General features: G+C 40.6%; 1 protein-coding gene and 5 non-coding genes across 6 annotated transcripts in view; 1 reads left to right on the forward strand and 5 right to left on the reverse strand.

The window, feature by feature from the left end:
- Window positions 1–1,211: 1,211 nt before the first annotated feature.
- trnai-uau lies at window positions 1,212–1,305 on the reverse strand. The gene is made up of 2 exons: window positions 1,268–1,305; window positions 1,212–1,247 (listed from the first exon to the last, which is right to left on the reverse strand). It is a non-coding gene; the product is annotated as a tRNA-Ile (tRNA).
- Window positions 1,306–5,330: 4,025 nt separating this feature from the next.
- trnai-uau lies at window positions 5,331–5,424 on the reverse strand. The gene is made up of 2 exons: window positions 5,387–5,424; window positions 5,331–5,366 (listed from the first exon to the last, which is right to left on the reverse strand). It is a non-coding gene; the product is annotated as a tRNA-Ile (tRNA).
- Window positions 5,425–5,948: 524 nt separating this feature from the next.
- On the reverse strand, window positions 5,949–6,042 carry trnai-uau. The gene is made up of 2 exons: window positions 6,005–6,042; window positions 5,949–5,984 (listed from the first exon to the last, which is right to left on the reverse strand). It is a non-coding gene; the product is annotated as a tRNA-Ile (tRNA).
- Window positions 6,043–7,426: 1,384 nt separating this feature from the next.
- On the reverse strand, window positions 7,427–7,520 carry trnai-uau. The gene is made up of 2 exons: window positions 7,483–7,520; window positions 7,427–7,462 (listed from the first exon to the last, which is right to left on the reverse strand). It is a non-coding gene; the product is annotated as a tRNA-Ile (tRNA).
- A 985-nt stretch (window positions 7,521–8,505) lies between these two features.
- trnai-uau lies at window positions 8,506–8,599 on the reverse strand. The gene is made up of 2 exons: window positions 8,562–8,599; window positions 8,506–8,541 (listed from the first exon to the last, which is right to left on the reverse strand). It is a non-coding gene; the product is annotated as a tRNA-Ile (tRNA).
- Window positions 8,600–11,847: 3,248 nt separating this feature from the next.
- Window positions 11,848–23,651, forward strand: part of rhbdf1b (rhomboid 5 homolog 1b (Drosophila)) — a 56,837-nt gene continuing 45,033 nt past the window's right edge. Inside the window, exon 1 of the mRNA XM_039788403.1 lies at window positions 11,848–12,209. The gene's annotated coding sequence lies outside the window, so the exon portion shown is untranslated. The remainder of the gene's footprint in view (window positions 12,210–23,651) is intronic.

The raw sequence follows: 23,651 nt of genomic DNA on the forward strand, positions 1-23,651 counted from the left end.
GTGTTCAATGCTGTACAATCTCACAGTTGAACAAAATTAATAATAAGAAGTGCTACTTTTTACAATGATCGCATAATGATTACATCAGTAACATGTAGGGCACATCCCCAACAAATGCAGTGTTTTAGCCTCGAAATATAGTTTTCACTTGGTTTTTATTTATTTGAAACATTGCCAGACCTTCGCTGTTACCCAGAGTGATGTGGGATGACTCAGCATAACAAGGGGATCTCATGGCCTCTTGCTATGCAGTTTAACATAAAATGCACAGTCATGCTTTATGCTTCAATGTGGTAGGTGGGTAAAAGGAAAGCACTGTTACCCAGTTTTAGTAAAAAAACACTCTCTGTCACCTAACAATATTTAATAAGGTCGATTGATATTTCGTAATTCATTATACAGGTGTTTCACATTAAATATTTTTATTTTATTTTTTTAATGAATGACTGGAGTGATAGATCTGTCTGAGTGTCTCACCTGCTGCAGGTAAAACTCTGCTGCTCCAGGTGAGGTACAAACTCACAACCTTAGCATCACTCTTCAGGTTACTGTCTTAAAATTACCACACGCTGACCAATTGCGCCACTGGAGCTCTCAAGTGATGTGTCACTATCTTGATTAAACCCAAATATGAATGCAATGCTTCTAGTTTCCCTTGCCAAACCTTGATAAACATGACACAGCATTATACAGTAGCACTTCTGTTATGAATTGGGCAGGTTTGCACTGAAAATCTAGAACTTGTATCTTGTAAGTTCAGCCGTTGAAGAGATATCCATGTGACACTTCCAAGTGGACAGCTAAATACCTTCAAATAGAAGTCAACATGCATGCAGCAGGGTCATGTTGTGTTTTCCATTGTCAAAGTATAGTCTAATCATCCAAATAAGTAATGTGATGATCAGGATTTACTGGTTTCAGTTGATTCTCGTGATTGCTTGCTTTAAAACATCTCTCCAAAGGAGTGCCGTTGAAAATTAGCCAGCTGGCTAACACTGGCACATTTCAGACATTTTGATTCATGTTCTCATAAATCAATAAATGAAGGTGAGCTATTGATCACAACTTTTGCAACAACATGTACACCTTTTCATAATCAAGGATGCTGCAGCATGAAGGGAAAGGACTGTAGTAGTTTAAGTTAGCTTAGTTAGCAGTTTAGCTTGTGAACAGAGAACTTTCAAGTCATCCCCTACATGGTAAAACTCAGCTGCTCCAGGTGAGGCTCGAACTCACAACCTCGGCATCACTCTGCAGGTTACTGTCTTATAAGTACCGCGCGCTGACCGATTGCGCCACTGGAGCACATAAAAGAAGCTATCAAATTCGTGGCAAATCAGACTGATTACTCTGGCCAGACAGGTCAATAAAAAGGCAGGAGAAAGACATTTAGCAGGAGTACAAAAAACTGTTCCAGCTTGTCAACCAGTAAGCTGACCAGTTCGACCACAGTTGGTGAGTGTCTCTCCACAGTGGTTGCTCCCGCTCGGGCAAAAAACATGGAAACCTATGGGGGCCTGGTTAGCTCAGTTGGTAGAGAGCGTGCCCATATATAGAGGTTAACTCGTCGATGCAGCTGGCCAAGGGTTTGATTCTGACCTGCTGCCCTTTGCTGCATGTCGTTCTCTCTTTTCTTGTCTTCAGCTGTCCTGTCAAATAAATGCCTGAAAATGCCCCAAAAAATAATCTAAAAAAAAACCATGGAAGACTACTGCTTCCTCTACCGCAAGAACTGTGACCAATCCTGCTCTCCCCATGGTAGTAGTAATACAAATATTCCTTGTGCTGAGGTGAAAACATCACAATACCACATCAAAAACTATGGTGGCCTTGAGAGGCCACTGCACTGCAACTTAAGAAAGCGCATGTTAAGAAGTCATCAAACTGCAGCAAGCAAGCCAGATGTGTGCGTCACTTAGAAGTGTCCTGTGGAAACATTTCCATTGCTTTGTGATCTATTTGCATGTGCTCTATTAATTTGTTGTGTTGTGGTCTATTAGCATGTTTTCTTAATGTGTTGTGTTGTGGGCTATTTGCATGTGTTTTTCTAAGCTGCAGTGCAGTGGCCTCTCAGGGCCATTGTAAAAAAAACTGCTGCTCCTGCCATGCCAAGAACACTACTAATTGCTGCTCGTACCATGGTTGAAAGACTTCCTGTTCTAACAGAAGTTATAAAAGCAGTGGCCCGGTCTGTAGAGAGACTCTATGATCTAATCTACCAGGAACTGGCCAGGAAAGCAAACCAGTAACACAGTGACCAACGGCCTCCTGGCTGCTATCATCTCAGCAACAGCTGCTCACAGGAACAGCAACACCTGCTGGTCTCCACATGTCCAAACAGCAGCAGGTCTTCATGGAGGAAAGTTATTGTTTTCTAAAAGTTCTCTTTATATGAGCAGACTGGCATCATACCACAACAAATGGACTGATTCATTCATCACATTTCAAAAAAATACAACCCCAAACCCTGTAAAATATTTTCTTAATTGTAATCTCTTTATCACTCCACAAGGTGGAGCTACGAGGTAGAAAATATAAGAAAGTACTGTTTCTTCTAGTACCAGTGGTTTTTTCAGTATTCAGATTCTGTAAGATATATTCTGCCGATGTTAAAATCAAAGCTCAACAGAAATGATACTTTTTGAAATGAAGTTTGATTTTAGTTGATATATTGGTTTGACCATACATTTGGAGGTATAACAATCGCTTTAATCCATTGCAGTGATCATTTACTCCCCAAAATGTTCCATTGTCATCATGTGGTCAATGTAAGTGTTGTTTCATTTAAAAAAAAAAAGTCTGCACCAATTACCATTTATCATTTTAAAACAACAAAGTTTGTTTTTGTTAAATTGTCAGCAGTAACGTGTATAATATGATGAAAATTAGCTGCAACACGCAAACACATTTTAGTATGGTCCTTTTAATGTGACTGGACTGCATTGCAGCCTGATTTTCCCATTGTGCTAAATCTTCTGCACACAACCTAAACCAACATTTATGTGACACAAAAATGACAATCAAAGGACAGCAGGTTGAAAAGGGGTAATTAATTCCTCATTTGAATTAACATGTTTCCCTGTAGAGTCTATAAACCTTTCACGTTTCTCCGGTTTCCTGCCTCAGCTGATTATCCTTAAAGCTTGTTTCCTGCAGCTACGCATTATAATCAGTTTTTACAAAAGCAGTTCTCTGTATGTCCTGCACGTAATGTGACTCTCACAGTGTGCAACACAACAAAGAGCAACAAGTGTTGCGGTTAATAGCATTTAGAAACGAGCCTTTGTGTATACTGTAGGTTGCATGGTGGCATACATTTGTGAGTGTATGTATCTGTGTAAATCTGTGAATTGTAAATAGCTTAAATACCAACATGCTAAACATACTGAAAGTACAAGTGACGCAACGAATTGGCACAAAAATGCATCAAATCTCTAAAGAAACTCTAGCTGAGATTCAATTTTCTTTCCTCCGGTCTTTATTAGTAACTCACATGTATAAAAAGCTTGGACCCAGTCCCTCCCAACATAGGCCCGTTTGTTAGGTTTACCAGTACTGCTTCCTGTCCCAGGAGCAGTACTGCAGCAGGAGGAGATCAGCTTTAAAGTGACGTTAAGCAACTTAAAGGGGAACTATGTAGGTCATATTTGCTTAATTTACCTTAACTGAACAGCTTCGGAGTCACTTGAATGGTTATATGACTTTTTTTTCGAGTTGAATGGTAGTCGTCTCTCTTCCCTCGAGCGCCTGTGAGCAGAAAAACCACCCTTGCAACTTTCGGCTGGCGAGCCGCCGGCCTCAGCGTCAGGAAGTATTGCGTGATATCAGGTCTTGCGATGTAACAAATTGCTTCACGGCACTACACACATACAGGAACTGGCTAGCTATAAGAACAAGGTAGCGACCAGAGGGAGAAGATGGGAGGGGGGAGAGTTGCCAACAAAGCTGTAGGGGGAGCTCTATAGAGAAACCTGCGAGCAAAAAGCGAGAAATAAAACTTAACTTAAAATTACCAAAATTGCATAAGCCCTCTTTAAACAGGCAGCAGGAGAAAATTTGCTGTGTTCACACACCAATGTCGAAATGCAACATACATAATTTATTCCAATAATTCAAAAAGATTCAGCAGCCGTGCTTTTTATGAGGGCAACATGTCTGCCCTCTTAAACGATTTATGTATTTCTCCCAATTTAAGCATCAAGCTCAACTGATTTTTACTTCAAATTATTTTTTCCACTTTAACTTAAATGAATGTGATGATCAGGATTTACCAGTGATTTTGATTGTTTCAGTTGAGTCGTGTGATCACTGGTTACGAAACATATCGCCAAAGGACCGCAGTTGTAAATTAGCTAGTTGGCTAACACTGGCACATTCACTGAATTAATGAAAGTAAGCCGTTGATCACATTTTTTTGTCAACCACATGCACACCTTTCATATAATCAAAGAAGGTGCTGCATGAAGGACAAGTAGTAATCTTTGTTGTTAAGAGTAGTTTAGTTATTCAAAGAGTAGCTTGAATTGTTTGTGAACAGAGAATTTTCAAGTCATCCCCTACATGGTAAAACTCTACAGGCTCGAACTCACAACCTCAGCATCACTCTGCAGGTTACTGTCTTATAAGTACCGCGCGCTGACCGATTGCGCCACTGGAGCTCTTATGCAGCGTGTCACTATCTTGACTAAACCCACACATGAAAGCAATGCTTCAGACATCTAGCCCCCCTTGCCAAACCTTGATGAACATGACACAGCATTATACAGTAGAACTTCTGTTATGAATTGGGCAGGTTTGCACTCAAAATCTAGAACTTGTATCTTGTAAGTTCAGCCGTTGAAGAGATATCCATGTGACACTTCCTAGTGGACAGCTAAATACCTTCAAATAGAAGTCAACATGCATGCAGCAGGGTCATGTTGTTTTTTCCATTGTCAAAGTATAGTCTAATCATCCAAATAAGTAATGTGATGATCAGGATTTACTGGTTTATAACTTGACCACTCGGAATTTTGATTTTTTTCAGTTGATTCTCGCGATCGCTTGCTTTAAAACATCTTGCCAAAGGAGCGGCATTGAAAATTAGCCAGCTGGCTATCACTGGCACATTTCAGACATTTTGATTCATGTTCTCATAAATCAATAAATGAAGGTGAGCTATTGATCAAAACTTTTGTCAAAAACATGCACACCTTTTTATAATCATGGAAGTTGCAGCATGAAGGCCAAGGACTAGTAGTTTAAGTTAGCAGTTTAGTTATTCGAAAGGTAGCTTGATTTGTTTGTGAACAGAGAATTTTCAAGTCATCCCCTACATGGTAAAACTCTGCTGCTCCAGGTGAGGCTCGAACTCACAACCTCAGCATCACTCTGCAGGTTACTGTCTTATAAGTACCACGCGCTGACCAATTGCACCACTGGAGCCTGCATACTGCAATATTCAGTTCCTGAAAAATCTGACTGATTACTTTATTAGTGGAGTATGAAGGATGAGTTGAGGAGTCTTACAGCCTGAGTAAAGAGGTCGCTTAAAGAACCTCCCATGCTATCCCAAACATGTCAGATCACCCTCCCTTGAGTACTTTGTATACAGTGGCTAGCATCTCTGAAGAAGATGACAACACAATTTAAAACTCCTCTGCTCCAGGTGAGGCCCGAACTCACAACCTCGGCATCACTCTGCAGGTTACTGTCTTATAAGTACCGCGGACTGACCGATTGCGCCACTGGAGCCTGCATGCTACACTATTCAGTTTCTGAAAAATCTGACTGATTACTTTATTAGTGGAGTATGAAGGATGAGCTGAGGAGTCTTACTGCCTGAGTAAAGAGGTCGCTTAAAGACCCTACCATGCTATCCCAAACATTTCAGATCACCCTCCCTTGAGTAATTTGTATATAGTGCCTAGCATCTCTGAAGAAGATGACAACACAATTTAAAACACCCCTGCTCCAGGTGAGGCTCGAACTCACAACCTCGGCATCACTCTGCAGGTTACTGTCTTATAAGTACCGCGCGCTGACCGATTGCGCCACTGGAGCTCTTAGGCAGCGTGTCACTATCTTGAATAAACCCACACATGAAAGCAATGCTTCAGACATCTAGCCCCCCTTGCCAAACCTTGATGAACATGACACAGCATTATACAGTAGAACTTCTGTTATGAATTGGGCAGGTTTGCACTCAAAATCTAGAACTTGTATCTTGTAAGTTCAGCCGTTGAAGAGATATCCATGTGACACTTCCTAGTGGACATCTAAATACCTTCAAATAGAAGTCAACATGCATGCAGCAGGGTCATGTTGTGTTTTCCATGGTCAAAGTAGTCTAATCATCCAAATAAGTAATGTGATGATCAGGATTTACTGGTTTTCTAACTTGACCACTCGGAATTTTGATTGATGATTTAGATTTTTTTCAGTTGAGTCTCGTGATCGCTTGCTTTAAAGTGCCCATATTATGAAAAAATCACTTTTTCTGGGATTTGGGGTGTTCTTTTGTGTCTCTTGTGTTTCCACACACATACAAACTTTGAAAAAAATCCATCCATGCTGTTTTGAGTGAGATACGGTTTCTGAATGTGTACTGCCATCAGTCTCCTAGTGAGCTGTTCAAAATCGGCTCAGACGTGTGACGTCACAGTCCGAAATGAGCTGGCTAACCACAACCGTTAGCTCGTAGCGTTAGCATGCTAACGCTAGCATGCTACGTCGTTCTCAATAGCAAAGCACTGCTACAACACACACAAGTTCACCATAATCTACAAAAGAACTACTTACATGTGCGCCCTCATTTAGAAGTCTCCCAGCTAATCCTGCCTTGTAACTGACCAAAGTTGGAGAAACAGGCTCTCTTTTACTGTCTCTGGAGTTAGCTAGCTGACATGCTCTACATCTGAGCTACTGAGCATGTGCGAGTGCCATCAAAGATAGTAGTGAAGAAGAAGATGAAAAGAGGTCTCACTCTGTAGCTAAAACAGAAACCAGGTGAAAAGAGGATCTGCAGCAGTGAGAGAGAGCTGTGCAGTACAACAAAAATATGGTGTTTTTTGAAAATTAAACCATGTAAACCTATTCTGGTACAACCTTAAAATACAGTTATGAACCTGAAAATGAGCATAATATGGGCGCTTTAAAACATCTTGCCAAAGGAGCGGCATTGGAAATTAGCCAGCTGGCTATCACTGGCACATTTCAGACATTTTGATTCATGTTCTCATAAATCAATAAATGAAGGTGAGCTATTGATCAAAAAAAAAATTTCCAAAAAAATGCACACCTTTTTATAATCATGGAAGTTGCAGCATGAAGGCCAAGGACTAGTAGTTTAAGTTAGCTTAGTTATCAGTTTAGTTATTCGAAAGGTAGCTTGATTTGTTTGTGAACAGAGAATTTTCAAGTCATCCCCTACATGGTAAAACCCCGCTGCTCCAGGTGAGGTTCGAACTCACAACCTCAGCATCTCTCTGCAGGTTACTGTCTTATAAGTACCGCGCGCTGACCAATTGCACCACTGGAGCCTGCATACTGCAATATTCAGTTCCTGAAAAATCTGACTGATTACTTTATTAGTGGAGTATAAAGGATGAGTTGAGGAGTCTTACAGCCTGAGTAAAGAGGTCGCTTAAAGACCCTACCATGCTATCCCAAACATTTCAGATCACCCTCCCTTGAGTAATTTGTATACAGTGGCTAGCTTCTCTGAAGAAGATGACAACACAATTTAAAACCCCCCTGCTCCAGGTGAGGCTTGAACTCACAACCTCGGCATCACTCTGCAGGTTACTGTCTTATAAGTACCGCGCGCTGACCGATTAATACGAGATCCTAGCGGCGGTGCACTATCTTGAATAAACCCACACATGAAAGCAATGCTTCAGACATCTAGCCCCCTTTGCCAAACCTTGATGAACATGACACAGCATTATACAGTAGAACTTCTGTTATGAATTGGGCAGGTTTGCACTCAAAATCTAGAACTTGTATCTTGTAAGTTCAGCCGTTGAAGAGATATCCATGTGACACTTCCTAGTGGACATCTAAATACCTTCAAATAGAAGTCAACATGCATGCAGCAGGGTCATGTTGTGTTTTCCATGGTCAAAGTAGTCTAATCATCCAAATAAGTAATGTGATGATCAGGATTTACTGGTTTTCTAACTTGACCACTCGGAATTTCGATTGATTTAGATTTTTTTCAGTTGAGTCTCGTGATCGCTTGCTTTAAAACATCTTGCCAAAGGAGCGGCATTGAAAATTAGCCAGCTGGCTATTACTGGCACATTTCAGACATTTTGATTCATGTTCTCATAAATCAATAAATGAAGGTGAGCTATTGATCAAAACTTTTGTCAAAAAAATGCACACCTTTTTATAATCATGGAAGTTGCAGCATGAAGGCCAAGGACTAGTAGTTTAAGTTAGCAGTTTAGTTATTCGAAAGGTAGCTTGATTTGTTTGTGAACAGAGAATTTTCAAGTCATCCCCTACATGGTAAAACTCTGCTGCTCCAGGTGAGGCTCGAACTCACAACCTCGGCATCACTCTGCAAGTTACTGTCTTATAAGTACCGCGCGCTGACCGATTGCGCCACTGGAGCTTGAATGCTGCAATATTCAGGTCCTGAAAAATCTGACTGATTACTTTATTAGTGGAGTATGAAGGATGAGTTGAGGAGTCTTACAGCCTGAGTAAAGAGGTCGCTTAAAGACCCTCCCATGCTATCCCAAACATTTCAGATCACCCTCCCTTGAGTAATTTGTATACAGTCCTTAGCATCTCTGAAGAAGATGACAACACAATGTTTGTTAGAAAAGATTAATACCATCCCACACCAGCTAGCGAGTTGTCAAAACAGACATGAGGAGAATGGAAGTGTTCCATAATGGATGCCTCCGAGGAACATGTCAGATTGTTTGGCCTAATAAGATCTCCAACAATGAACTGTACAAGAAAACGGGAAGCCGGAGCATCACCAAGGAGATTACTCACAGACACCTGAGATGGCTAGGACGTGTTGAGGATGGAGCAGGACCGCATCACACCTGGGAAAAGAAAACCTGGGAGGCCCAAAACCACTTGGCGCAGAACTGTGACACAAGAGCTGGAACAGATGAACCTGTCATGGGGAGAGGCCCAATATGCTGCCAGGGACCCAATGCAATGGAGAGTGCTCATTGAAACCTTATGTCCCATAGGGGATGAAGAGGAGTAAGTACGCCAGCTAGCCATTAGTTATCATGAAGGTCCAGCTCACTCGCCTCACAGTTAACTTGTGTGCTTCAGTCATTATGAGGCCAAAGTTCCAATGATGCAATGAGACAAAATCTCCCTCGGGACTGAGCTTGCTCTTTCCCTATCATATGCATATTTCAGCATTGTGTGCGTTAAAAAGAGTCTGCAGTCCCAGTCTGCAGTGCTCCTTTGGTTTAAGTTCAACCCTCTGAAAGCTTTTAGATTTTTAGTGATGCCCCATGCTGCTTGCAGAAAACATCTTGCCAAAGGAGCAGCATTGAAAATTGCTGCATGCATTACCTGCATATGTGCGCACACATAACTGTTTCACTGTCAATCAATGCACAAATCCCAATGTTTTTGTGTGTGTGTGTGTGTGTGTGTGTGTGAATTTTCTTTAACAGAGAAACAGAAACCTCAGCAACAGTTTTTCTTTCTTTCTTTCTTTCTTTCTTTGAGTGGAAGTCAAGTATGTGACTACATACTGAACAAACCCTCGACTTCATATTACTCTCTTGTCACTGTCAGCAGGATATTTGTGTCCAGCACTCATAGGCTTTGTGAGATACAGCAACTGCCAAAACATGCTTTGCTGTAAAACAATGTCAAAAAAAAAAAAAAAAAAAAAAAAAAAAAAAAAAAAAAAAAAAAAAACACAAAACAATACCACTTAATATTTTTTTAATATATTAATAATAAATAAAAATATATTTTTTTATTTTTTTTTTTTTTTTTTTATTTAAATTATCACATGTGTCACCACATTGTTGCAGTGACTGAACGTTGTGGTGGGCGGCGGGGATGAGAGATGGTGGTCGGATTAACCCATCAAAGGCTGTATGGTGGGCGAAGACAATGAGAAGATTCAGGGGTTTGAAGGAACAGGACACCGACCCTGCAGGGGAAACTGTTTCGGCTAAAATAGAGGGTCATGTGCAGCATTTACAAGAGGGATAAAGCGACACTATATATCAATGTTGTCTTCATGCACTTGGTGAAGTAGATTGCAAGAAGTTGTATTTGCAGCACCTTGATAAAAATTCTAGAATGAACATGGGGGGGGGGGGGACCACACATATCAAGCTGAGGGTCCTCCCAGGAAATGTTGAGCGCCAAATACTTCATTTCCTGCCTTCTGATACATTTTTATGCACCGAAATCTGGTGGAAACATCTTTATTTATGTAAAGGAAAACAACTCAGGAGGCAGGTGACAATTAAAAATATAATAAAATACAATGGAATAAAATGCAGTAAGGGGGCTTTTACATTAGGGACCTGGGCCCGGATCCAAGTACACTTGACCCCAAAGTCCAGTTTGTTTCATTAGTTTAAACACTGCGTACCATACCCGGGCACAGTTGGTCGATCCGTGGCCAAGTCCACTTGGGAAAAATACATACCAAAACAAAAGTAGACCACTATTTAACGGAGATGTTTTTAACCGGTTATAAATCTGTCTCAGATCAATACTGATGCCACATCAGCAGCAGCTATTCCTCTGGAGCTTTTTGCAATGGTAAATTTTCCTTTGGCTCAGGCTGAAACCATTTTGGGGGGTGCGGCAAAAATTCTGTCAGTCAAAGAAGTAAGGGTACCACCTCATATTGGTTGTCTTGCCATAGTGTCCTTGAGAAAGACAGAAATGACAGGATAATGTGTCAAAATGTGTGTGTGTGTGCAGCAGTTCAGTTCAGGCATCTGACTGGAAAGTGCGCATGCTCAACTGTGAAGTATTAGATACAACACCAGGTGGCCTGTTCTTGTCTTTCTTACTGTAATACAAGAAAGTTGAACCCCTTACTGAGGTTTGGAAACATATTTCAAGAAGTGTAGTATCTAGTGGCCGGGTTAGCTCAGTTGGCAGCGCGGTTGCACATATGTGGAGATTTTCTCCTTGATGCAGCGGCTGTGTGTTCAAGTCTGACCTGTGGCCCTTTGTTGATTAATTAATTTTTTATTAATTAATGCCCAAAAAATAAACAAGAAGTGTAATATCTAAAACATGTTGAGCTGAGGATTCAGCTTTGACTTAGGACTCAATATAGAATACACAATCTACAGCAATGAAGGCAATCTCAAATTTCCTTTAAAAAACAAGTCATGTTTAAAATTTAGATTAGAACTGATCTTGACACCCCAACAGGAGATGGCTTGCAAAACCAGTGAGTAAAAGAAAAGAAAAAAAATCCATAATAAAAATATCTTAATATTCAGTATTTAAAAAAAAAAAAAATAGTTTCATGAGCTGGTATTCTAAAAAACTCAATCATTAACAAGTGACAAAAAAACAAAAACATTATACAGGCTAATCTGGATAATTGGCATATTTGATATAATTGTTTCGGCTTTTATTCTTTAATAGCTGTTAGTGTATTTAATAATTAAAAACACAAACAAACAGCTTACATAACAGTGTGGCCAGATGGATGTCTCTGCTATTACTCAATTATGTAAACCCTTTAAATAACAACAAGCCTGCAGATTTCTAACAGGTTACAGTTACTTTAACAGATACCTGCAGTTACTCTGTATCACCGGTAGGCGGCGGGGTGAGGTCGCCCGGCGGAGAGGCCAGGAGAGGCAGGCAGGCAGCGAGAGGCACTCCGTCAGTCAGTCGGTCGGTGTCCTTTCATCCAGCGGCGGCAGCGGCGGCGGCAGCAGCAGCCTGTGCGGAACGGGAGAATACTACACTGACGCTGAAACTCTCAGCAGTGCGGAGGGAGGACAGCTGCAGAGGACCCGGTGTGCTCCATACAGAAAAGAGGTTTCATTTCGGCTGATATTTTACATCTTTATGGGACGCGAACACCGCCCTCGCTAACATCTGGAGCTCGCGCTTAATAGTGAAACTAACTCCTCTTCGTGCCCGCGTGATGTGTGGCAGGGCTAACTTATGAAGTGACCCGGTGTTAGCATCTCACCGGTGGAGCCGTCGCTGCTGGGCTGCAGGCAGGAACCGGACTCACTTGGAAGGTAAGCGAGGAAACACCGGGTATCATACCGAGCCGCTTTTTACACAGGCTGTCAGTGTGTGTGTGTGTGTGCACATGTCGCTGTTTGTACGGGCGGGAGCACGAGCTGTCAGCATCTCGTTCACAGTGCAGGTATGCAGGGTTTTAACGGCGCTGCAGCACACAGCTGGGTCTCCGGGTGGGTCTCCCAACCGAGGCTAACATGGGAGACCAATGGGTGACAGACAGTTAAAGTGCATGGTGTGTTTGTGTGCGTGTGTGAGTGTGTGTGTGTGTGTGTGTGTGTGTGTGTGTGTGTATTGTTTTTTTTTTTTTTTTTTTTTTTTTTTTTATACACAACCATAAAGTCTTATTTCCAGGGGTAGACTGAGATGAAAACGTATATGTTTTATGAAGGTAAATATGGCGCAAAACGTGAGAGCTTGTAGAATACGATGTGAGAACTTGCAGAACAAAAAATCTGAACGTGTATGTTAAAATTTGCACTTGTAAAATTAAAATTTGCACTTTAAAACAAACACTTTGTAAAAATCATTAAACGCGATCTGAATTTGAAGTCACAAAAAGAAAAAAAAAAAACGCACGAGCTTGTAAAAAAATCAGAACTTGTAAATTGAGATCAAATTTGCATTGTAGAAAATATTCACACACCTGTATTCTGAATGTGAAGTCACCCAAAAAATATTCACAAATGTGTAGATTGATATTTGCATGAACACAATGACAGCTACAAACTTGTAATGCAACCTTCACCTGTACTTTTTTTTTTTTACTCAGGTTCATTTTCCATCACAACCACAACTCAGTGATTACAACCTCTCGAATCTGTCACTGCATCTGCGGCTGCAGGACCTGGAGCTCACCGCCAGTGTTTCAGTTTGACTGTTAAAAAGTGTTAAGATAATTAAAAGGTATTTATTTAGAAGCAGGCTGGTTGGTTAGTTAGCTAACGCTAGCTTGCTATTCCACCAGGCTTCCATGCTACATAGCTAAATAAGCCGGACAGAGTTGTCCCTCATCTGGCGATAGAAACCCTGCTTTCCCCGCAGCTGTCATTGTGTTCATGCAAATATCAATCTACACATTTGTGAATATTTTTTTCTGCGACTTCACATTCAGAATACAGGTGTGTGAATATTTTCTACAAGTCCAAATTTCAATTTACAAGTTCTGATTTTTTTTTCAAAGCTCTCGTGTTTTTTTTCTTTTTGTGACTTCAAATTCAGATCACGTGTGTGAATATTTTTTACAAGTGCAAATTTTAGTTTTACAGGTGCAAATGTTTTCAGACCACGTGTGTGAATACTTTTTACAAGTGCAAATTTTAGTTTTACAAGTGCAAATTTTAAAATACACGTTCGGATTTGTTGTTCTGCAAGTTCTCACATCGTATTCTACAAGCTCTCACGTTTTGCACCATATTTACCTTCATAATGTTTCTCCTTCCCATTATTCCCCTCGTTTTATTCATGCATGTATTTGTCAGAGAGAAAAGAGGCTTGCAATACTTAAATTATAATATAACCAACAGGCAAAATTCCCTCTAATTATTACACTCCAAAATGCTGTACTAAATCAAGTCAAAGTTGCATGCATGTGCATGTACATGATGCACCCGCACCCACGTATGGTTATAAGAGAGTTAGATCAATGTGAGTTTTGTTGAGATGAAAGGGGGCAGTTTTGGTTGCTGGCTGCACAGAAATCCCATTGAGACAATTAAACTCCTGACCCTTGTCATCAAGGACTTGTTTGGACTTCCTGTTTGGAAAGGTGGTAGGAAGCAGACTTTTGGGCCAGATGGCAGGAGCACATACAGACACACAATCTCATGCACCACACACACACACAACACACACACACACACACACACACACACACACACACACACACACACACACACACACACACACACACCTGGAACACCCGTTTAGAGGATTAGTGGCCTGGGTTTGAACCTGCGGCCTGCAGTTCTACATGGAGACTTGAGACTGTGTAAGGACCTTCCAGACTCTATTCTTCTACTCGTGACCAGCATTGCTTGACTTTTTTAGTGACTGTAGATTATTTTCTCGTGCTTTTATCTAGAGCTGGGCAATATATAGGTATTATATCGATATCGTGATATGAGACTAGATACTGTCTTCAAGTTTGGATATCGTAATATGTCATAAGTGTTGTCTTTTCCTGGTTCTAAAGGCTGCATTACAGTAAAGTGATGTCATTTTCTGAACTTACCAGACTGCTGTAACTGTTCTGTTATTTGCCTTTACCCGCTTAGTCATTGTATCCACATTATTGATGATTATTTATCACAAATCTCATTGTGTAAATATTTTGTGAAAGCACCAATAGTAAACACTACAATATCGTTGCGGTATCGATATCGACGTATTTGGTCAAAAATTTTGTGATATTTGATTTTCTCCATATTGCCCCGGCCCTACTTTTATCTCATTATGAGATGTTTCTTGCTCCAAAATGGTTACTTCCAGCAAAGAAGCAAAAAATCTAGCATTGCCTTGTTTTTCATTTCACACTGTACTGTAGCTGGTAGTGAAAGCGTCTTGTTATATGTTGAGCATTCTCATTTGGGAAACTTTGCAAAACAGTACTGCTGGCTTTCCATTGTCAGTGATGAATAGAACTAAATCTCCACTTGTTTTCTGCTTTTAGGAGCTAAATGGGGGTGAATGGCCTGAGAGGGTCAGTTTGGTGCAATGTAAAAGTTGTTACAATTAACGCTTCAACTGAGAATTTCTTTTGTTATTGATTAACCTGCTGCTGATCTTCTCGATTAATCAGTTAATTGTTAGGTATTTAAACTAGTGACACAGGCTCTTTACAATTTCCTGAAGCCCGAGGCATCATTTTCATTTTCATTTTCATGAAAACCCAAACTTGCTGCTGTTGTGTGAGAGCTTTAGTCAAAATTAACATTTAGAAAGATTTAGAAAATGGTAAAAAAAAAAAAAATCAAATCACACTAAAGGTTTAAAATGGACCTTTAACCGTCCCTATAGCGGAACCTAAAACTAACCTTGATTATTTTAACTGTAAACTGCTTTGCAGTAAAACATGTCCTGACTTTGACACATGTCAAATTGCAACCGAAATTGCTTGCCACATGGTCTGAAGACAAAAGCAGAACACACACACACATGCACGCACGCACGCAAACACAGCTCTAGACAGGAAGCTGACAACCGTCACTCTGTAAGCGTGAATATATGGTATCTGGTGGTATCTGTGAGCACGGTGGCATTTTGCAGGTGGGTTTTTGATCTCTTTGTCTTTTTCTCTTGGCACACTGTCTGAGCACCACAGTGTTTAAGCGTGTTTGAACAGGTTGGATAGAAACGCTGCAGTGACAATGGCTGGTTTATTTCTGGGCCGCTGCTCTGAGGAGTTGAATGCACCTTCATGTTTATATGGAGCCCTCCGACGGGTGCATCAGGGTGGAAAACTGGTTTGGTTTTTCTAGGAGCCCTCCAGCATTTTCACAATGCATTTTTCATGGTGGTTTGCCCATGAGTGGATCTTCTCCAATGCCTACAAGCTGTACTGTTTATCTTTCCTTTGCTTGTTTGTTTTATGCCACCGCTTGTCACTGCGCAAGTAGTTTTCACATCCACAGTAGGAGGCTGTCATAACATGTGTATAGTGAAAAACAGTGGAGAAAATGGCCATCACAATTTTGCAGATCCGAGGAAGCGTCTTTTGAAAGGTTTTTAGCCACACTAGAGCCGTGGCTGTAAGGAAGGCAATGTCGGTCTGTTGGTCGGTATACCACTTTGCTCCAGAGTGAAATATCTCATTAACTATTGAATGGACTGCTGTTTCATTTTGTTCAGATATTTATGTTCCCCTAAGGATGAATTGTAATAATTGACCCCTTATTTACCTTTAGCACGATCATCAGGGCAAATTTAGAAATTCCAAATTGACTTGTCACTCGTTTTGTTTGGCTCAGCGGGCGGACATGCCGCATCTCTAAATGCACAGTAGGTTGCAGATTCTACAGATTGTTTTATAACATCTCCGTTCTGATAGCAAGTTTGCTAAAATCACCTTAATATCGGCGTAGGAAAAACTAATCGACGATCATCCCGTTGATCAATCCTCGATCTACGATGTGATTGCCAACACTTTGTGTTAGGTGCTGATTGGCAAATCTTGGCATTCTTACATGTTAACCTAAGATGGTTAACTTGAAAATTGCACAGTGATGGACAGGGGCGGTTTCAGACGGGGACATCATTTGTTTTATAATTGCAAAAAAACATTCTCACATGAGATTCTGGCACCAGCAGCATGAGTCACACTTACAGGCTTTCATAATGAAAAAATACACACACTGAAGCAATTTCATAAAACCTTCAAATAAACTACCAATGGCACCATCTTGGAATAGAACGGAAATGCTTGCATATTTAGTATACTTAAACACAAAGTAGAAGCCCGATGGCGGGCGGCTCCAGGCTGCAGCCGTACAGTCTTGCATATTTTTTGTCAAACTAGTGTGAAAGGATAGTGTTTCCGAATTTCCTCGGCGCGTCTGGCATTTGCCAGAACTGCCAGATTGCCAGTCCGCCTATGGTCAGGGACAATCCTGAGGGAGTTATTAGAGAGCTGCAAAAATAAATCAATTAGTTGTCAACTATGAAATTAATCGACAGCTATTTTGATAATCGATTAATCGTTGTGAGTCATTTAAAAAAAAAGAAGACCATAACAATTCTTTAATTTCAGCTTTTTAAATGTCAATATTTTCTAGTTTTTTTTCACTCCTCTATGACATTAAAGTGAATATCTTTAAATTGTGGATAAAACAAGACATTTGAGTCATCATGTTGGGCTTTGGAAAACACTGATCGACACTCCAACATTTTATGACATTTCATAGACCAAACAACTAATCGATTAATCGAGGAAAATAATTGACAGATTAATCGACAGCAAAAATAATCGTAAGTTGCAGCCCTAGGGGAAGGGGAAGTTTAAATTGACTCGTGGGACTGTTTCCAATGTATCAGTCTCCATCTCCAACATGCTTCTTTGGTTTACATTGCAGCAGAAAACTATGCAGATCAATTCATTGCAACAAGTTTGTAACATACCGTACGTAAGCATGAAGGTGTCTGTGGTTATTTTTCAACTATCAGGTGTTGCACAAATGTAACCAGCGGATCTGCCGTGCGTAATCGTGGCCTGACGGTGACATCATCAGTGCATTTAGAGAGAACAGATGGAGAAGATAACTGCTGTCTACAGATGGCTTTAAAGAGAGACACCATGTGTAAAGGAAAGGCCGTCACTATGGTATAGCCGTGGTGGATGACAGATGCTACTCGCTTATTCATCTCGATGGATTCTCTCTGGCATTGATACCATGATTGAAAGCTTCCTCTCTCTCTCTCTCTCTATCTCTCTCTCTCTCTCTCTCTCTCTCTCATCCTTTCTCACAGAAGATAGAAAAGAGTCATACTTGCATGCTTTTTTTACATAAAATAATAAAATAATAGAGAACCAAACAATGTCACTATATTTCAGGGATTACATGGGGGATCGTTCTGTTACTCTCTGGGACACAACTATACATTTGCAGTTATACTAATCATCTTTTCAACACCCACCCATAATTACTTTTATCTGTCCTCTGTGGTGAACGTCGTTGTTTGGTTTAATTTTCCTCTTCCATCCTAGAGATAGAGACAGAAATAGAACTGTAGTACATCAAACAGGGTTCAACTGAAGAATCAGTGACTGTGTGTACAGTGAAAGTATTCCCTGATGGGTCGTTGAGCGGTCATGAGTGGATTATTGAATTAAGGTTACGGTAGCAGGAATGAATAATGGCCAGATGTACTGTACTTTGTAACGCCCTTCTTATGAATCTTTTAAATAAAATGCAACCAGATATGCAGATTTTTCCGTGATTTCTGTAATTTCCATTTTTCTTCTTCTTCAAATAAGCAAATAAGTCGCTCTACTTCACAATCTTCCCATGTACCCCCGACAACTGCGAAAGTGTCACCTTGGATTCAAGTATCGCTAGTTTGAAATCGCTAGTTTGAACAATTGTAGATTGGTGTGTTCTGCAAAATACTAAACAATATTTTCCATCAAAACAAATGCACTTATTTTCAGCAAATACCATGACAAGACCAAAAACCATCAATGAACTGATCCCGGCTGCCTGAAGCTAGGGCTGGGCGATATGGACCAAAAGTCATATCCCGATATATTTTGGCTGAATATCGATATACGATATATATCCCGATATTTTTTCCGCGAAGTGAGAGCAAATGTTCAGTCAAAGCCCAAATCAAATATGACATGTCACAAGTAGTTTCATAGAAACAGTTGCAAAATCAAATAAATAATAAACCGGTTTCTTCACCTGGTTCATGATTAAATGCTCAGCTGTTCAAATAACAATAAAATGTAAACCTAAATACTGTATAACAGGAGTACCTTTTTTGAAATCAAAGCTCCATAGGCTATTTGTGATTCGTTCCAAAGGTCAATTAAGCTTTTGATATTAATATAATCTACTTTGTTCAAAATGTAATGCCTCATGCCTGTAAGCCTAGGTTATAGTCCCATTCTTCCACTTGATACTGCTTCCACTTAAGTAAACTAAAAGATGAACTATCGACTACAAAACAAAGAAATTTATTATGATCGGTTCACAGATCTGAGTCCACAAAACTTCACCCTTCTGAACTAAGAGTTTCTGCTTCAAGGTGAAGTTTAAACAGACTGAAATGTCCAGGCTCATTCCTCCACTATTTATTTCTGTATGTATTTAAGCGTTACATGTAATTTTAACGGGCACTGAGCTCCAGATCCTGCAGCCGCAGACGTTCGCTGCCCCCCTGTAGCTTCTTTCCCGTCCGACCGCCCGGCAAACTTAGTGGAACTTTCCGCCCGATATCGACATACAGTTCGTCCTGGACTACGTGTAAGATCCTACCGGTCACAACTCTGTCTTTGGCTGGTCCGATCTGGATCAGCGGGGACCCGGCAGCAGCGAAGCGAAGCTGTGTTTTTGCCCGGGGAAGAGACACGGCGGCGCCACACGGGCTCTCCGCCTCCGCTGCCGCCGGAGCTCAGATTGCTGGTCGGCGGCATATATAATCATAAAACACATTGTCACCTGTTAAATGTTATCCATGCTGTTTGTTCTTTTCATTTCCTCTATCGAACATAATTAAGCAGTACAAAAGTCCGGCATCTTTAGCGTTGATCTGAATGCTTCGGACCCCTGTTCCAAGATGGCGGCGGGTTTTGACGTATGTTTAGAACCTCACGGCGACATATCTATGGGAGCAAGGATCACATTTGAACTATATCGATATATGCGATATGGTCTAATTCCATATCTCATTTAAAAATATATCGATATATTTGTTTATATCGATATATCGCCCAGCCCTACCTGAAGCCTGACATAAATGAACCACACTGTTGCATTGGGTGACAATCATGACATGTTCTTTTCACTACCATGAACACAGACACTAGTTTATTTTGTGTCAATCCCACATACACTACCCTGCTGCAGTATACGCACTCAAGGACCAAACCTATATTAATCTGCGTCTGGAGTCTTTGAGTAACTACACTGTCCAGCGGAAATGATGTGCCAGTCGCAGATGTTTGTGTAGAGGGATAAACAAAGTAAACCAACTACTGGTTTGAGCGCTTTTTCCTGACATTTGTGTAAAAATACGTACAATAAATGACAGCTGTATCCATTGGACAGATTTCTTCCATTAAACCTTTCTAATTTTCAATTTTGCATACGAAATTCTTGAATAGGAACAGATCTTCTTTTTCTTGAACTTGTAACAAAAAGTCTGGATGAATAGCAAAACTGTCCATCAAAAAGGAATTTTAATCAGCCCATCATGTGGCATATACTGGCCTCCAAAACTTCAATGCCCGCTCGATGACAATGCTGTCCCTCGGCCATGTTCTTGAGGGACTTCCAACTTCTCCACGAAGATCCTGAATGACTCCTCTCTGTTTCCTTGAAACCGCAATTATGACCTCCGTTTTTCCCTTTGAATATTCTTTTCAGAGCCAATTCTCTCTCCACCCACTATCTTAACCTAATGTGGCATCTGTGGGCAATTACCATTACGTTTTCATACAAGGCCAGCCAACAGAGAAAGCTGTTGTGTTGGCGCTCTCAGCATGAGTGTGCTGGCTGCGTGGAGGGACGGCAGGAAGGAGGGATGGTGGGAGGGAGGGATGGCTGCTGAGGAGGTCTATTCATGTCTCCAGGCGAGGAAATACTTGAGTAGACTCTTATTGTGGCGGTGACCTTCCTGTCACCATGCAGCTAACACAAAGCAGCCTCGTGAGGGTCAGCTGAGCTGCCCTCTTTGTTTCTCATCCTTTCTGTCAGCTCGTCACTGTGTCTCTCTTTCCATGTCTGTCGCTACTCACTGTGTGATTAAATGTTCCTTTTTTTGAATTCTCTCATTATTTATCAAACCGACATCTATCATTCTCCAGTGACAGATTGAAGCAATTTAGCATGGTGGGGTTTACCGACTTACATTACAAGACAAAGACCCATACAATATATAGGAAAACCTTGATGAGGTGATTAGGACAGTGTTTGCGGCTGAAACGGTTCATATTTAGATTCATGCTGTGACAAGAGGAGTAGTTGCATGACCTTTAACCTTATGTGTGATATTCAGAGGATGTCCTGTCTAGGGCTGGGTACCGAACGTCGATACTTTTATGGTATTGAAAAAAATACTCCAATCCTATGAGTATCGAAAAATTATTTATCTTTCGTGCCAATTTCGGTTCCAAAAGCGTCTGAGCGCGTAAGCGCAAGCTTATCTGTCCTCTCTGCATATTGTCACAGAGCGGAGCTCCGACCGACCGACACACACACACACGCCCACACACACGCACACGGAGAGGTGTGGACGGAGTAAACTGTGCAGTTTTGTTGATGTCACAGAGAGTCACGGTTGGTCTGTGTGGTTACAGTTTTTTAAAACTTCACGCAGAGAGAGTTTGCTGCTATATGATATTAATGGCGAGCCGAAAGCGGTCGCGGTGCTGTTGATGTTACACTTCCTCTAACAAGCAGCCACAATGGTGTTTTCTCTGCCCTGATGACTGACTGACTGACAGGCTGAGCTTGCAAGGCAAGGCACTTTTATTAATGTTACTCTGAGTGAGCAGTTTTACCAGAATTTTTTAATTTTGTTAACTGTTGTGATTCACAATTAAGGTGGAAAATAAAAGCTTTGTGTTTGATGTATTTTTGTTGATGTTGAAATGGATTTTAAAACATATGGTATCGAAAAAAGTATCGTTAGGAATCGGTATCGAAACTGAGGTATCGAAATTGGCACCGGATCGAAAGATTCTGAACGATACACAGCCCTAGTCCTGTCACTTTCAGCAAAAGCCAAGTCCAGTGTGCACAGTAGTCTGGCTTAAATCTTTGGCTAGAAATGACTACAGTGGGAAAGCCAATTAGAGATGCTTACCATTCTTTCTATGAAGGTAAATATGGTGCAAAACGTGAGAGCTTGTAGAATACGATGTGAGAACTTGCAGAACAACAAATCTGAACGTGTATGTTAAAATTTGCACTTGTAAAATTAAAATCTGCACTTGTAAAAAATATTCACACACGTGGTCTGAAAAAATTTGCACTTGTAAAACTAAAATTTGCACTTGTAAAAAATATTCACACACGTGATCTGAATTTGAAGTCACAAAAAGAAAAAAAACACGAGAGCTTGTAAAAAAAATCTGAACTTGTAAATTGAAATTTGCACTTGTAGAAAATATTCACACACCTGTATTCTGAATGTGAAGTCGCAGAAAAAAATATTAACAAATGTGTAGATTGATATTTGCATGAACACAATGACAGCTGCGGGGAAAGCAGGGTTTCTATCGCCAGATGAGGGACAACTCTGTCCAGCTTATTTAGCTATGTAGCATGGAAGCCTGGTGGAATAGCAAGCTAGCGTTAGCTAACTAACCAACCAGCCTGCTTCTAAATAAATACCTTTTAATTATCTTAACACTTTTTAACAGTCAAACTGAAACACTGGTGGTGAGCTCCAGGTCCTGCAGCCGCAGATGCAGTGACAGATTCGAGAGGTTGTAATCACTGAGTTGTGGTTGTGATGGAAAATGAACCTGAGTAAAAAAAAAAAAAGTACACGAGTAGAGTTGCATTATAAGTTTGCAGCTGTCATTGTGTTCATGCAAATATCAATCTACACATTTGTGAATATTTTTTCTGCGACTTCACATTCAGAATACAGGTGTGTGAATATTTTCTACAAGTGCAAATTTCAATTTACAAGTTCTGATTTTTTTTACAAGCTCTCGTGTTTTTTTTCTTTTTGTGACTTCAAATTCAGATCACGTGTGTGAATATTTTTTACAAGTGCAAATTTTAGTTTTACAAGTGCAAATTTTAACATACACGTTCAGATTTTTTGTTCTGCAAGTTCTCACATCGTATTCTACAAGCTCTCACGTTTTGCACCATATTTACCTTCATATCTTTCATCTGCACTGTGTCCTTGAGAAACCGGCAGTGGATCTTATCAGACAGTAACCGGTGTTAGACTGTGTGAAAATGTATGGTGGCTTACCTATTTCTTAGAAATTACATTCATTTACTTCAAATTCGGTAAGTTCTTTGGTTCTTTGGGATGAGGAAAGGCTCAAGTTATTGGGCTGGTCTGGGTCTGTAAGGACAAAGTAACATGGAAAGAATTGAGGTCAGCGTTTGACTGCAAGCATGCCTTAAAGCTACATTGTGTAAGAATTTCTCCCATCTAGCCGTGAAATTGTATATGACAACCAACTGAATATTACTTTCTAGCCCTTCCCATTCCGAGTGCATTTCAACTCCTACGGTGGCCAAACCCGAAATTAGCTCGTAGTATCTCCATCGTTTACACGCAGCTGTTCTAGCCACTCCAATTGGTCTTGTTGCTTTGCCTGTCACATTGTCGTCTTAATTCTCTTTTTCGCTTCCCTGGCGAGTAATCTCCCCCTGGCATTCGTCACGGTGCCACTGAGTTTAAAAGCGCGAAAGCCGGAGGTATGTCCCTCCTTGGCTAATGTATTTTAAAGATGGAGGTGCTAAATGGCTGCTTTTATTCGAGCAACTCGCTAGTATGTATTCTGAATGATTCTAAATGTCAGATTCTACGCTTACGAGAATACTTTGATTAGTTGGTGGAAGTAATCACACATGAATGAGCACATATTTGTGAAAGAACAAAGGAGTTTTTGCTAAGAATCAACTCAAAAAATTACAGAATGTAGGTTTAAAGGTAAGAATCTCTTAAGTATCTTGCATTATGATAACCCTAATTGGTTTATATGATGATATGTCAAGCTTAGGACTGTTATTCAGCCTGATAAGATA

The sequence above is a fragment of the Perca fluviatilis genome, chromosome 21 (assembly GCF_010015445.1).
Source record: "Perca fluviatilis chromosome 21, GENO_Pfluv_1.0, whole genome shotgun sequence".
Lineage (NCBI taxonomy): Eukaryota > Metazoa > Chordata > Actinopteri > Perciformes > Percidae > Perca > Perca fluviatilis.